Here is a 15,114-nt window from a genome sequence, read left to right on the forward strand (position 1 = left end):
AGTTGGGCGTGGTGGCGCATGCTTGTAATCCCTGCATTTGGGAGGCAGAGACAGCAGGACCACGCAGAGTCGAAGCCAGCTGCACTGGCTTAAGAGATCCTGTTTCAAAAAAAAAAAAGAAAAAAGAAAAAGAAAAGTATAAAAAATAGATCTGGGAGTATAGCCTGGAGGTAGAAGGGTTTCCAGGAACCCCAGTACCACCAAAATAAATAAATAAATAAATAAATAAATAAATAAATAAATAAACAAAAAGAATGCCCCTAGATTCAATCCCCAGTTGAAAACCAATCAATAAATTCTCATGTTTCTTTCTAAATATGTTTTTATACTTATTCTCAAGTGTGACATCTTCAAAATACCTTCAGTGTCAGATTGAGTTGGACTATAGTTCAGTCAAGTGGAACCAAACTGATGTGTAATGTGGGTAGCCTTCTACAGAGGGTGATTTGACACTAGAAAGGTCCAAGTCCCAAAGGCCTGTGTCAGGGTGACATCATGGGTACTGGGGTCCTCCTGCTCTATTCACTCTAAAATACATTCTTTGTGGCAAAATCTCTTTCCTTCCTTCCTTCCTCCCTTCCTTTTGTGGTACTGGGGGTTGAACTTAGGTGTATTCTGCCATTGAGCTACACCCTTAACCCTTTTTAATTTTGAAACAAGGTCTCACTAAGTTACCATGTGCTGGACTCAAACCTGTAATCCTCCTCAGACTTCCAGGTACTGGCCCCTGCCATCTTTTCTTATTATTAAAGATCGTCCCCACATCGTGGCCTGTTATGTCCTTCAGGACTAACCTATATTGCACTTGCATAGTGCGACAAACATCATTCTCTCTCACACAAGCCGCTTTCTGCACCTGGTCCCTCCCATTGCTTGCCTGGCAATCAAATACTTGATGAATAAAAGGATGAGTGAATGGCTATTTAGATGTATATTTTCAGAATTGGCTCAGAAAGTTTCCCCAGCCCTTATTTGGGTTACACGATTTGCTTATGTGCTCCTTCAGCATTTGATGCACCCTTTGTTTTATAATTATCTGCTTGTACCACAGTATGGTTATTTACTTGCTATCTCTCAGCCCCACCTTTTATCCCATCTGCCCTCTGTACTTTATTGTTAGCCTGGAAAGCTTCCCTTGCAGCCAGGTTCTTATATCCTGCCAATAAAAGGCGCTAGGTGAAGATGGCAACTGAGTAAAGTAGCTTCTATGAGTACAGCTGACACTCGATCTCCATAGCGGCAAAAATAACGCCTTACAGAGTCAGGAAATAGTATCAATAGAGAAATAAAAGCTATAAATACAATAGATAGAAAAAAAATATGATTAGAACAACCCTAGAAGCAGAAAAGAAACCTGCCCACCACCGTGGTGGCAGCCGCACTTACGTCATCTTGCCTCACAGACCTAAACTCCAGGGAGGAAAAGCAAAGGAGCTGAAGCAACTAGTTGTAGTCCAGTCAGATGTAATTCAGCAGTTCTTTCAGCACAAAGACAAGCCAACATTTTCAGTGGCCAAGACCATCACAGTCTCCAGGGATTCAGAGAGGAGCTCAAACCAGAGGGGAGATACACCAGACTCATGGCCGAGGGTGTGGCAGAGACGCCATATTACCACCAGCAGCAGTGAGTTCACCATGCCCATGAAAGCTCCAGCGGAAGCTCCAGCCCAGTGCCACTACAATTGTAAGTGTAATTGCGGCCCCTACAGGAGAAATCCCAGCATTGCACCCTCAGGGACTCAACTAGCTTTGATAATCTCTCTGGGTCTGAAATCTAATGGTTTAATGCAGTACAGGAGTAGGGGTGGCAGAAATTACTAGACCCTAGTAGTCCCAGTGCCCTGAAGGAACACCCCTGAAGGAACGCCCTCAGCCTGGTGGCCTCAGACTCTGGTGCAGCTGTGACAAACTCCTTGGGTCTGAGACTTTGAGATACAACTCAGGGAAGAAGCAATGGCGGTGGAGATTACCACACCCCCCAGAGATCCAGAGTACAATAAGTGAAGTTGGGTGAACTGGAGAAGAACCCAGAGAAGGTGGGAGTGGGATCTGCTGTTGATCATATCAGAAGCTTAGACAGACTCAGGATCAGATCAGTGGAAAGTGTGGGGGGAATTTTATGGTTAACTCTAAACCCAATGAGTAGGTTTGCTGGGAACCCCACAGACATCTCAATTGTGGGAAACAGGGAGAAGTCAGACTAGCCCAGCCCTAGCTGTGTAAAACAGAGACTCCTACATTGAGTTTGGTCTCAGAGGCATATGCTGCCAACAGAGGCAGGGAGAGACCTAGACCCCAAATCTGTGGAAAGTGTGGAGGGTAACCACCCAATATTAAATCCAACCCCATCAATATTGACCATCAGTATAGACTGAGAAGACTCGGAGAACCAGACTCACAGAGGAAATGCTGCCATAGCAATTGGTTTCTATACAGAAAGAGACTGCTGAATTTTTTTTTTTTTTTTTTTTTTGTGGTACTGGGGTTCCTGGAAGCCCTTCTACCTCCGGGCTACACTCCCAGACCTATTTTATATTTTTGAAACAGGGTCTCTTACGCCAGCGCGGCTGGCTTCGAACCTGAGCAATTCTCCTGTCTCCGCCTCCCAAGCGCGGGAATTACAAGCATGTGCCACCATGCCCGGCCGAGACTGCTGAATTTATTTGTAGAGTCGCATCAATTCATTGTTGGGATTGCTTGGGTTTTTTCACTCTTTGTGTGTGTGTTTATATCTGATTGCTTTTTTGCATTTTTTTTTTTTTTGGAAGGGGTTTGTGGATTCTTTGTATTGTTTTGTTATGTTTTTATGATTTTTGTTTTGCTTTGTTTGTTTATTTTTATTGTTTTTTTAACCCTCATACCAAATTCTCTCCCAACCTTCTTACCTTGTACAAATGTACTCTCTCCTCTCTATCCCTCCTTTATCTTTTCTCTTCTATTTATCACTTCCTAGTCTGGCATTTAATCCAATTCATATCACTATACTAGAAACTATACATTGGTTTCTAGAATTCTACTAAATTGGCACTATCACTAATCTCTAGTATATACTACCTTAACAAACTCATATACTCATACTATCCGACCCTATCTGACCATACCCTATTCTTCCATTTACTCCTTCACTTCCCTCCTTATTCAACCTTCACTGTTGAACACACTTGCCTTTGAATATACCAGCTGACACCTAGAAACTGAAAGAAATCTACCAAAAGAAACAGGTACAAATGTCAGAAATCATGGGAAAGAGGAACAATGGAGCAAAGAGCTCTCACAGCATTACAGTAGCAGAACTTGATAACACAAAAATGCAGAGATTTCCAGAAGACCAAATCAGGAATTTAACTGTAGAAAAAATCCAGGATTTCAGGAAAGAATTTAGAGAGATTCAGAAAGAAATAAAGGATTAAAGTAAAGGCACCAATTCAAACCATAGACAATAAATTAGACCACATGGAGAATAGAATCTCACTCCTAGAAGATGATCACTCTAAAAATGAATGTATAGTTTATAACATAGAAAAAACAATTTGTCAACAGGAATTGGACACTGAAGACATATGGGCCAATCTTAAGAGAGCTAACCTAAGAATTATTGGCAGAAAGGAGGAAAAAGAAGGTGAAACCAAAGGGATCAACAATCTCTTCAAAAAAGTAATAGCAGAATATTTTCTAAACATAGAGCAAGAGGTCGATAAACAGTTTCAGGAAATGTAAAAAACTCCCTTAAGACAAGATCCGGGAAAAGGATCCACATGCCACATAATAGTCAAAATGACCAATGTAGAAGCTAAAGAGAGAATCTTAAAGACAACAAAGGCCAAATGAAATTCAGAGGCAAATCAATTAAAATTATTCCAGAATTCCCAAACCAAGTTATGAAAGCCAGAAGGGCTTGGAGTAACACATTCCAAACTCGAAAGAAAACAACTTCCAGCCAGAAATTTTCTACCCAGCAAAACTATCTTACAAATTAGATGGAGAAATAAAAAACTTCCATGACAAACAGAAGCTGAAGGAATATATGTCTTCAAAACCAGCATGAGCAAAAATACTCAAGGAAATTAATTACAAAGAAGAAATAAGTAATACACGCCAGAACCAGAGAAACAAGAACTTCCATCCAGCAGACAACTAAGCAAAAAGGAAGAAACAGTATTCAAACAGAAATAAAATCTCAACATATTAGGAATTAAAGATCATCTCTCAACAATCACACTGAATGTAAATGGCCTCAACTCCCCAATAAAAAGACATAAAGTGGCAAAATGGATCAAAACCCAGAATCCATCCATCTGCTGATTGCAAGAAAAACACCTTACAAGTAAAAATAGAAACAAACTTAAGGTAAAGAACTGGGGCAAGGTAAGCAGGAAGAAGACAAGCAGGAGTAGCAACTATGATATCATACAAGTTAGACTTCAAGCCTAAGCTTATTAGAAGAAACAAAGAAGGTCATTTTTTACTGGTAAAATGAACAATCCAACAGGAGGAAATAACAATAATCTGTCGCGTCCCCAAGGCTCCGTCCTGCAGAGCCCCGGGAAAAAACACACAAACGCAGAGTCTGTTGATGATGCTTCCTCTTTAATGCTTCCCCTTCAATGCACACAGCAGGCAAATATATATCAGTCTCATAACCCCTCCCTCATCACTCCACCAACCCCAAGCTTCCCACAGCTAGGGCATGCACATTTCTAACCCTCTCATAGGCGAGTTGGTGGTAGCACAAGGCGCTGTGTCACTGATCATCCGTAGGGTGCCTGATAGGGCTCACTGCGCAGGCTCAGGGCACCGCCAGCCTCGTGAGCCTCGTGAATTGGCAACATGCCTAGGCGCCATCTTGAGACACCGCCCCATCCCGGTCTAGCCGAGCGGGCCCCGACATATCCCCCTTTTTGTTTTATTAAAAATAAGGCTCGGGATCGTGCCTGTCTTAGGTTGTAGACCCTCAAGGATCATTCTTACCGGTCATCGGGAAAGCAATAGCATGATTACTCCCCTGTCTTAGGTTGATATGATTCCGGGGACAATCGTACCCGTCATTGACTACCGATCCAGCATATTGAGCCATACTTGAGGAGATGAGCCAGCTTCAAGGGCAGCCAGAGCTTGCACCAGCATGTGCTGTTGTTGCACAGTTTGTTGTCGAATACGCCTGATATATCCAACCAGGACATAGCATACTACCACCAGCAAAAAAATGCCCAGAATGCCAGGCCACCCCAATCTCTTAAGAAGCCTACTGTCCCCTGTATCAGGTCCATCCATTGTTGTACTGAGGCAATCTTCACGCGGGTAGATTTGATCGTAACAATGGACGCTCGAGGTTCTGTCATAGTCTGTTCAAATTTATGGCTCCAATTTCCCAGAAGCATTCTGCCTATCTGTCGGGGTAAATTGCCTGTATGGGAAAAATTCTGATACTGCACAGAGGTTATGCATAGTCCAGACAATTTTTGAATACATGGTACCATGGCCATCTGTCCTAAGATGTCAACCTGTTCTTGTAATAGGTCCACTCTTTGATTTACCATCATTATGCCTGCTTTAAGCTTCCCATTTCTTTCACTCCTCCCTTAAAAAGAATCTTGCTTCGTCGCAATCTGCGAGCTTTCTACTTCGTCGCTAAATCCTGCGAACCTACACAGTGCTGTCCCTTCATCGCTTAACCTTAGACCCCATGATAAGTCTTGCTTTGTTGCAATCCGCGAACCTATGCTTCGTCGCTATCTGCGAACCTTATGCTTCATCGCTAAATCCTGCGAACCTACACAGCGCTGTCCCTATGTCGCTTACCTGTGAACCTTTTCCACGGCGTTCCCCAGCATTCCCCGGCATTTCGGCTCCACTTGTCCCTTCCCTACGGCGTTCCCGGGTTTCGGCTCCACTATGTCGCATCCCCAAGGCTCCGTCCTGCAGAGCCCCGGGAAAAAACACACAAACGCAGAGTCTGTTGATGATGCTTCCTCTTTAATGCTTCCCCTTCAATGCACACAGCAGGCAAATATATATCAGTCTCATAACCCCTCCCTCATCACTCCACCAACCCCAAGCTTCCCACAGCTAGGGCATGCACATTTCTAACCCTCTCATAGGCGAGCTGGTGGTAGCATGAGGCGCTGCATCACTGATCATACGTAGGGCGCCTGATAGGGCTCACTGCGCAGGCTCAGGGCACCGCCAGCCTCGTGAGCCTCGTGAATTGGCAACATGCCTAGGCGCCATCTTGAGCCACCGCCCCATCCCGGTCTAGCCGAGTGGGCCCCGACAATAATCAACATTTATGCCCCAAACATAGGTGCAGCTACTTTCATAAAACAAACTCTCTGTGATATTAAACCACACATAAATCCCAATAAAATAATACTGGGAGAATTCAGTACCCCTCTCACACAATTAGACCGATCATCTACAAAAGGTCAGTAAAGATGCCTCAGAACTAAAGAACACCATTAATCAAGTGGATCTGTTGGACACATATAGAATATTTCACCCAACTACAAAGGAGTACACATTTATCTCAGCTGCTCATGGAGCCTTCTCCAAAATTGATCATATCCTGGGCCACAAAGTGAGCACAAGCAAATTAAAAAAATGTGCATACTTCCCTATGTCTTATCAGACCATAGTGGAATGAAGTTAGAAATCAACTATAAAAAGACCCAAAGAAACCAAATGAACATGTGGAGGCAGAACAGCAAACTTCTAAATGATGAATGGGTCATAGAAGATGTAAGAGGTGAAATCAAGAAATTTCTAGAAACAAATGAAAATAAAGATACAACATATCAAAAGTGTCTGGGACACTTTAAATGCAGTATTAAGAGGAAAATTTATAGCACTGAGTGCTCACATAAGAAAATCAGAAAATCATCAAATAAATAACTCATTGACATCCTCAAAGCCCTTGAAAAACAGGAACAATCTAACCCCAAAGCCAGTAGAAGACAGGAAATTATTGAAATTAGAGCAGAAATTAATGAAGTAGAGAATAGAAAAACAATACAGAAAATCTGTTTCTTGAAAAAAAATTAACAAGATAGACAAACCATTAGCCAACCTAAATAAAAAGAAGAATCAACCCAAATTATTAGAGATGAAAAAGGAGATAGTACTACTGACAGTGTAAAAATCCAGAGAATTTTAGAAACTACTTTGAAAAACTATACTCCAACAAAATGGAAAATCTGGAGGAAATTGACAATTTTCTGGAGAAATACAACCTTCCAAAACTGAGTCAAGAAGATATAGAACATTTAAACCAACCAACAACAATCAAAGAGATTGAAGCAGCAGTAAAGAGCCTACCATCAAAGAAAAGCCCAGGACCAGATAGTTTCCCAAGTGAATTCTATAAAACCATTATAGAAGAGCTAATACCAATACTCCTCAATCTATTTCATGAAATAGAAAAAATAGAACTCTCCCAAATACATTCTACAAAGCCCACATCACATTAATACCAAAACCAAATAAAGACAGTTCAAGGAAGAACTACAGGCCTATATCTTTGATGAAATTGGATGTAAAACTGACAAAATAATAGCAACACACATTCAAAAACACATAAAGAAAATCATACATTATGACCAGGTAGGGTTCATCCCAGGGATGCAAGGCTGGTCCAACATGAAAATCAATCCATGTAATTCATCATATAAACAGAACCAAAGACAAAAATCACATGATCATTTCAATAGTTGCTGAAAAAACATTTGATAAAATCGAACATCCATTTATGATAAAAGCACTGCAGAGAATAGGAATAGAAGGAACAGTTCTCAACATCATAAAGGCAATCTACACTAAGCCCACAGCCAACATCATACTAAATGGGGAAAAACTTCAAGAATTCCTCATAAAAACTGGGACAAGACAAGGATGTCCATTATACCACTTCTCTTCAATACAGTACTTGAGACTCTAGCTAGAGCAATAAGGCAAGAAAAGGAAATTAAAGGAGTACAAATAGGGAAAGAAGAACTCAAACTTTTACCATTTGCAGATTAAATGATACTATATTTAGAAAACCCAACAAACTCAACCAAAAGGCTTATAGAACTGACCAATAAATTCAGCAAAATGTCTGTATACAAAATCAATCTTAAATACTCAGAAGCATTTCTGTACACCAACCATAAATCCACTGAAAAAGAAACTCAGAAAACACTTCCACTCAGGATCACCCACAAAAAAATAAAATACTTAGGAATAAACTTAACCACGGAGGTAAAAGATCTCTACAAAGGAAATGCTAAAACATTGAAAAAAGAAATAGAAGAAGATCTTAGAAAATCAAAAGATCTCCCATGTTCATGGATAGGCAGAATAAATATCATTAAAATGGCCATCCTTCCAAAAGTGATCTACAGATTCAACACAGTGCCCATTAAACGACCAAGATCATTCCTCACAGACATAGAAAAATCAGTCCTTAAATTTATTTGGAATAACAAAAGCCCAGAATAGCCAAAGTAGTTCTCAGCAACAAAACAATACCTGACTTTAAACTATACTACACAGCCATTGTAATAAAAACAGCATGGTCCTGGCACAAAAAAAAAGATACATAGACCAATGGAGCAGAATAGAAGACCCAGAAACAAGCTCACACACTTTCAGCCAATTGGTTTTTGACAAAGGGGCCCAAAACATATACTGGAAAATAGCCTGTTCAACAAATGGTGTTGGCAAATTGGTTAACTATATGCATAAAATTGGAAATTAATCCCACTTTCTCACCCTGCACAAGAGTCAATTCAAGATGTATCAGAGACTTGGAAATTAGACCAGAGACTTTGAGGCTTCTTGAGGAGGGCAATAGGTTCAACACTGCAACACATAGGCACAGATAAACACTTTTTCAACAAGATCCCAAAGGCACAACAAAACAGAAGGGAAATCAATACATGGGATTGCACGAAATTGAAGAGCTTCTGTTCTCAAAGGAAACTGCTAAGAACCTTAATCAAGAGCCAACAGAATGGGAAAAGATTTTTGCCACCTATCCCTCCGATAGAGGACTAATATCTAGAATATATAGAGAACTCAAGAAATTCAATACTCAAAATCAAATCATCCAATCAAAAAATGGGCAAGTGAACTAAATAGCACTACATGAAAGAAGGAATTAAAATGCCCAACAAATGCATGAAAAAATGCTCAACATCATTGGCAATTAGAGAGATGCAAATCATAACTACCCTGACATTTCACCTAGCTCCAACTAGAATGGCCATCATTCAAAACACAAACAACAACAAATCTGGTGAGGATGTGGAGAAGTGGGAACTCTAAAACATTGTTGGTGGGATTGCAAATTAGTGCAACCACTTTGGAAAACAGTATGGAGAATCCTCAGAAGAATGGGAACAAATCTACCATTTGATCCAGCAACACCACTTCTGGATATCTACCCAAAAGAAAGGAAACCAAACTACCAAACTAATGCGTGTGTATCTATGTTCATAGCTGCACTATTCACCATAGCCAAACTATGGAACCAGCCAAGATGTCCATCAAAAGATGGATTACAAAACTGTGGGATATGTACACAATGGAATTTTACTCAGACATAAAAAATAATACAACTGCGGTATTTTCAGGGAAATGGATGGATCATGAGGACATTATGCTAAGTGAGATTAGTCAGTCGCAAAAAGTAAGGAATTAGATGTGAAAGCTAGGGTGAAAAGGGTCATAGGAGAAACTCCAGGTGAAAAAGGAGATCCTATAGAGGAGCAAATAAGGCAACCTAAGTGTGGGGAGAGGGAAACTCTTTAAAGCGCATGATGTACTTTTCATATCGAAGTCAACCACTAAACCAAGCATGGGAGGGAGGGATGGGGAGGGAGTGAGGTGGGGACTGGGTGGGGGCTGGCTGGGTGATGTGTATATATCTATGTCTACACACATTTTTAACCCATTTATGATGTACACATACAATGCACTAAAATAAAAAGGCGCAAAGCAGGAGGCACAGGAAACCTCCCATGTCTGCCTTCAACAGTGCGGTAGTGGGTGGACTATCCACTGGGGCTGCCGCAGCGACAGCAGTAAGGGCTGGTGGCAGACTCCAGCAGCACCCTGATGTACTTCTAGCCCTGGCTAGGGTGACACTGGTGTGTCATCAAAGAGGCAGGCAGGTCCTGGTGCCCCGTGGGCTCCAGCTTACAGTATCAGCTCCTTCTTGTGTTTGGGTATCACCCCTTCCTCCTGTTTCCTACCCCAGCCTTCTGCATCCTTCCTCTGTTCTTTCAGCTTCAGAACATCTTTTCACAACTTTCCTGTTTTATGATTCTCTGTTTGAAATACATTCATGAGGCTTTCTCTTTATCTGACCAGTTCCCATATGGAACTAAATTCCTTCAAGGGAGGGACTGTCTTATTTATCTTTTAACCAAACATCTTTTAGCCCAGTTGGCCTTCGAGACCAACTACTTGTAAATGTGAGGATATAGAAAATATAGAATAATTATTGGGAAACTTTTTTTTCTCTCTGGTAAATTGGTCTATATGGGTTAATTATCCTAGCCTTCTTCCCACTCTATCTGTGGTTTGGAGGAGACTGATACCCTTCAGTGGCTTCAGGTATGTACACATGAATCAAGCTGGGCCAACCACATTTAAGTGTATATTAGTATAGAAATGTTCTGGAATCATTCGAAAAGGGCCTCCTTTTTCTCTGAGCTGTGCCTCAGATAGACAGCAAATGCGTTTCTGTTAAAAAAAAAAAAAAAAAAAAAACTTTGCTCAAGTCCCTTGAGGCCCACATGACTTTTGCATTCAGGAACTCTACTGAAAAATAAAGTTCCTATTATCTTTGCAGCCATAATGAAAAATTATATTCATAAAAACTTAGCTGCAGATACTGCCAATGACCAGGCTGCTCTTATTAAAGTCATTTTTCTATATTAAATGAATATAAGGAATTGTAGGCATTTGGGGAAACTACAATATGTTTCCCATGATCCTGACTATGTATTAAGGATGCAACCTGGGTCACCTAAAGGTTATGTGAATCAAAGATACTTTAGATGGGACTGAGGTTGCTTTGAGGTGTAGGAAAGTAATCAAGCTAAAATGAAAGCAAGTTTAGTTCCTTCATGGGTCTTCTATACTGTGCATCAAACAAAATAGTAGCCCTTGGGAAACTGCCAATTACATGAGATGATCATAAGGCTGAATCATTCTTCCACTGTCTGGCGCTGTTCCTGGATTTGGTTAGCAAAATGGGAGTTCTAGGCAGGGACAGCTTTTAGCAAGGTTCTATCAGCTCCTTTTGTGTACAAAGAGTTTTGTTAGAAGCTGAAGCACAAAACATCCTTCAGCTTTTACTCTTTAATTTGTTCCCATGACAGGATTGAATGGGGATTTAAAAAGAGACCAAAACAGGAGTGTCACAGGCCAGTGTGCAATAACTTAGCAAGACCCTGTTTCAAAATAAAAAATAAAAAGGACTGGGGATATAGCCCAGAGGTAAAATGTCAATCTCCAGTAACACACACACACACACACACACACACACACACACACACGCATGCACACAGCCCAGAAGGTCACACAGATCTGCTTATATCTCCTGATTCTGCCACTGTCCAGCTTGAGCCAGTCCTTTTTCTTCTTTGGGTCTTAGTTTTCTGTCCTTGTAAATGAGTGTAAAAGCACTCATCTTGTGGGATATTGAAGTTACATGAGACACCATGCACCTGGAAGATGGAAGATAGTGTGACGGTGCACTTTGATGCTGGGCGAGCCCGGCCCCGAGTAGAGGGAAGGCACAGACACCAGCGGCCTGGCACTGCAGCATCAGCCTTGTGCCTGTCACCCTCAGTGTATCAACAGCACAGTCATAATGTCTTGAAGATGTGGTTTCTTGCAATGCCTTTCTGCTTGGCATGCATATGGCTAAGTCTTCATCAGGACTTTCCACTCCACAGGCATTTCTGTATCCAAGCTTGATCTCCTCCTAAGGGCATCAGTTGGATTGGACTAGGCCCACCCATATGACTTGTTTTACTGTAATTACTTTATTTAAAGGCCCTATTTCTAGATGCAGGCACATTCTGAAATGCTGGAGTTAGGACTCCAATATATGAGTTTTTGTGGGGACAGAATCAGTGGAAACAGATTCTGACTCACTTTTCTTTTAGAAAAATTACTCAGCTGGGCGTGGTGGTGCACACTTGTAATCTCCGTGCTTGGGAGGCTGAGACAGGAAGATCGCACAGGTTCTAAGCCAGCCTCAGCTACTTAGTGAGGCTTTCAGCAACTTAGTGAGACCCTGTTTCCAAATAAATTATAAAATAGGTCTGGGAGTGTAGCCCAGAGGTAGAAAGCCCCTGGATTCCATCCCCAGTACTGCAAAAAAAAAAAAAAAAAAGAAAGAAAGAAAAAAAGAAAAATCACTCATTTTTCTTCTATTAGAAAGAATAAAAAAGTCATTGGTAACTGTAATAACTAAAGGATATACACTAATCTAGCAAAAAGCAAAGCTGCTAAGTGATTAGATGATACAGTGGGTCTTACCTAGAAGGGGCTGAGGGGCTGGGAGAAAGGACCGTGTAGTGCCAATGAACCAATAAGTGGGCCAGAGATGCAGCTGTTCAGACATACAACAGATGGCAAAGGATTTGAGTACAAAATACCAGAGCATGAGAGTTACTGATTAATTTTGCTGTTTTTGGTTAAATTTGCTGCTTCTAGAGGGATTTGGACATGCTTAATGTGGAAAGGGCCTTCGAGACCAACTACTCTCCCAGCTGCTCTGAGGTCAGTCTGCAACAGCCTGACAGATGGTTACCAACCTTGGCTTGAACCTGCCCTTTTCTTTCTGGGGCTGACTTGGAAAAGGAGGGAAAGTCACATTTACATCTAGTGGACATCTCCTATACCAGGAATTGAGCCCAGGGCTTTTCTATCACTAATCTACACTATCAGCCCCCCCCCCCTTTTTTTTTCCTGTACTGGGGATGGGGATGGAACCAAGGGACATTCTACCATTGAGCTACACCCCCAGCCCTATTTTTTATTTTTTTGCAGGTCTGGAGATGGAACTCAGGGTCATTTGACCTCCAAGCTACACCCCGTGCCCTATTTTAAAAATCCTTTCTTTCTTTCTTCTCTTTCTTTTTTGTGGTACTGGGGTTCCTGTAAACCCTTCTACTTCCAGGCTACACTCCCAGACCTATTTGAAATTTGTTTTTATTTGGAAACGGTATCTGAAGCCAGCACATCTGGCTTTGAACCTGTGCAATCCTCCTGTCTCTGCCTCCCAAGCACAGGGATTACAAGCGTGTGCCACCACACCCGGCTTATTCTTTATTTTGAAACAAGGTCTCACTGAGTTGCAGAAGGCCTCACTAAGTAGCTGAGGCTGTCCGCAAATCGCGATCCTCCAGTCTCAGCCTCCCGAATGCTGAGATTAAAAGCATGAGCCACCACGCCCAGCTCCCAGCCCTATTTGTTATTCTTTATTTTGAAACAGGCTCTGAATTGCAAATGGCCTCATTGTCTCAGGCTCCCAAGTGCTGGGATGTCGCATCCCTAAGGCTCTGTCCTGCAGAGCCCTGGGAAAGAACACACAAATGCCGAGTCTGTTGATGATGCTTCCTTTTTAATTCTTCCCCCTCAATGTGCACAGCAGAAAAATATATATCAGTCTCACAACCCCTCCCTCATCACTCCACCAACCCCAAGCTTCCCACAGCTAGGGCATGCACATTTCTAACCCTCTCATAGGCGGGCTGGTGGTAGCACGAGGCACTGCGTCACTGATCATCCATAGGGCGCCTGATAGGGCACACTGCGCAGGCTCAAGGCACCGCCAGTCTTGTGAGCCTTGTGACTTGGCAACATGCCTAGGCGCCATCTTGAGCCACCGCCCCATCCCGGTCTAGCCGAGCGGGCCCTGACACTGGGATTACAAGCATGCACTACAACATCTGGTCCCTCCCAGCACTTTTTATTTTGAAAAAGGCTCTCTATAAGTTACTGAATGCTGACCTGTGAACCTGCAATCCTCTTCTCTCAGCCTTCCAAGTACTGGGATTACAGGAGTGAACCACTGTGCTTGGCTTGAGCAATTAGACTTTTGAAGCAACATAAAGCCTATCTTCCCTTCCTCCTTTATATGCAACATAGTTCTAAATGTTGTAAATTTAGTATGCCCTTCAGTTTTCATGACCTTGAAATATTATACCACTTAATTCCTTAATTTGTTTCTTAAATTATATAATTTCAAATTCTATCCCTGCCCTAGCTACTCCTACTTTGTTAAAATGTGTTTTGAAAATTCTCTAAACAAGGTGCTCTCGAATGCACAATGGAGAACGCTACTCCTCATTCCATAAAAAGAACTGTCGATTAAAATGTGGCATTAAGCCGGGTGTGGAGGCGCACACTTGTAATTCTAGTACTTGGGAGGCTGAGACAGGAGATCACAGGTCCATGGCCAGCCTCAGCAATTCGTGAGGCCCTCTGCAACTTAGTGAGACTCTGTTTCAAAATAAAGAATAAAAAATTGAAGTGGGGATGGAGCTCAGAGGTAGAATGTCCCCGAGTTCAATTCCCAGTACCACAAAAACAAAACAAGTGGTATTAGATTCTTTTTGTGTGTAGTATTGTGGATTGACCCCAGGAGGCATGCTACTTCTGAGCAACACCCCAGCCCTATTTCTTATTTTTTATTTTGAAAAAGGGTTTCACTAAGTAGCTGATGCTGGTCAGGAACCCGCGATCCTGTCTCAGCCTCCCAAGTACTGGGATTAAAAGCATGTCCACCACACCTGACATTAGATTTTTTTTTTTAACCGTCACTGATGGTCCATATTTGTGGCCAAGTAACTGTGACCAGGATAATAATTATGTGCTTATTGTATTAGCTATCTACTGTTATGTTACAAATCACCACCAAACTAAACAACCCAAAACAACCAACATCAACACACAGTTTCAAAGTATCTGGAATCCAGGAGTGAGTCAGGTGGGCAGTTCCAGCCCATGGTCTTTCATGAATTTGCTTTGGAGTTGTTGGCCAGGTCTGAAAACCCTGAAGAGTTTGCTGAAACTGGAGGATCACTTCCAAGGTTACATGGCTGTAAGTGGGAACTG

This window comes from Muscardinus avellanarius, assembly GCF_963383645.1.
Source record: "Muscardinus avellanarius genome assembly, chromosome: 9".
In the NCBI taxonomy this organism is placed as follows: Eukaryota; Metazoa; Chordata; class Mammalia; order Rodentia; family Gliridae; genus Muscardinus; species Muscardinus avellanarius.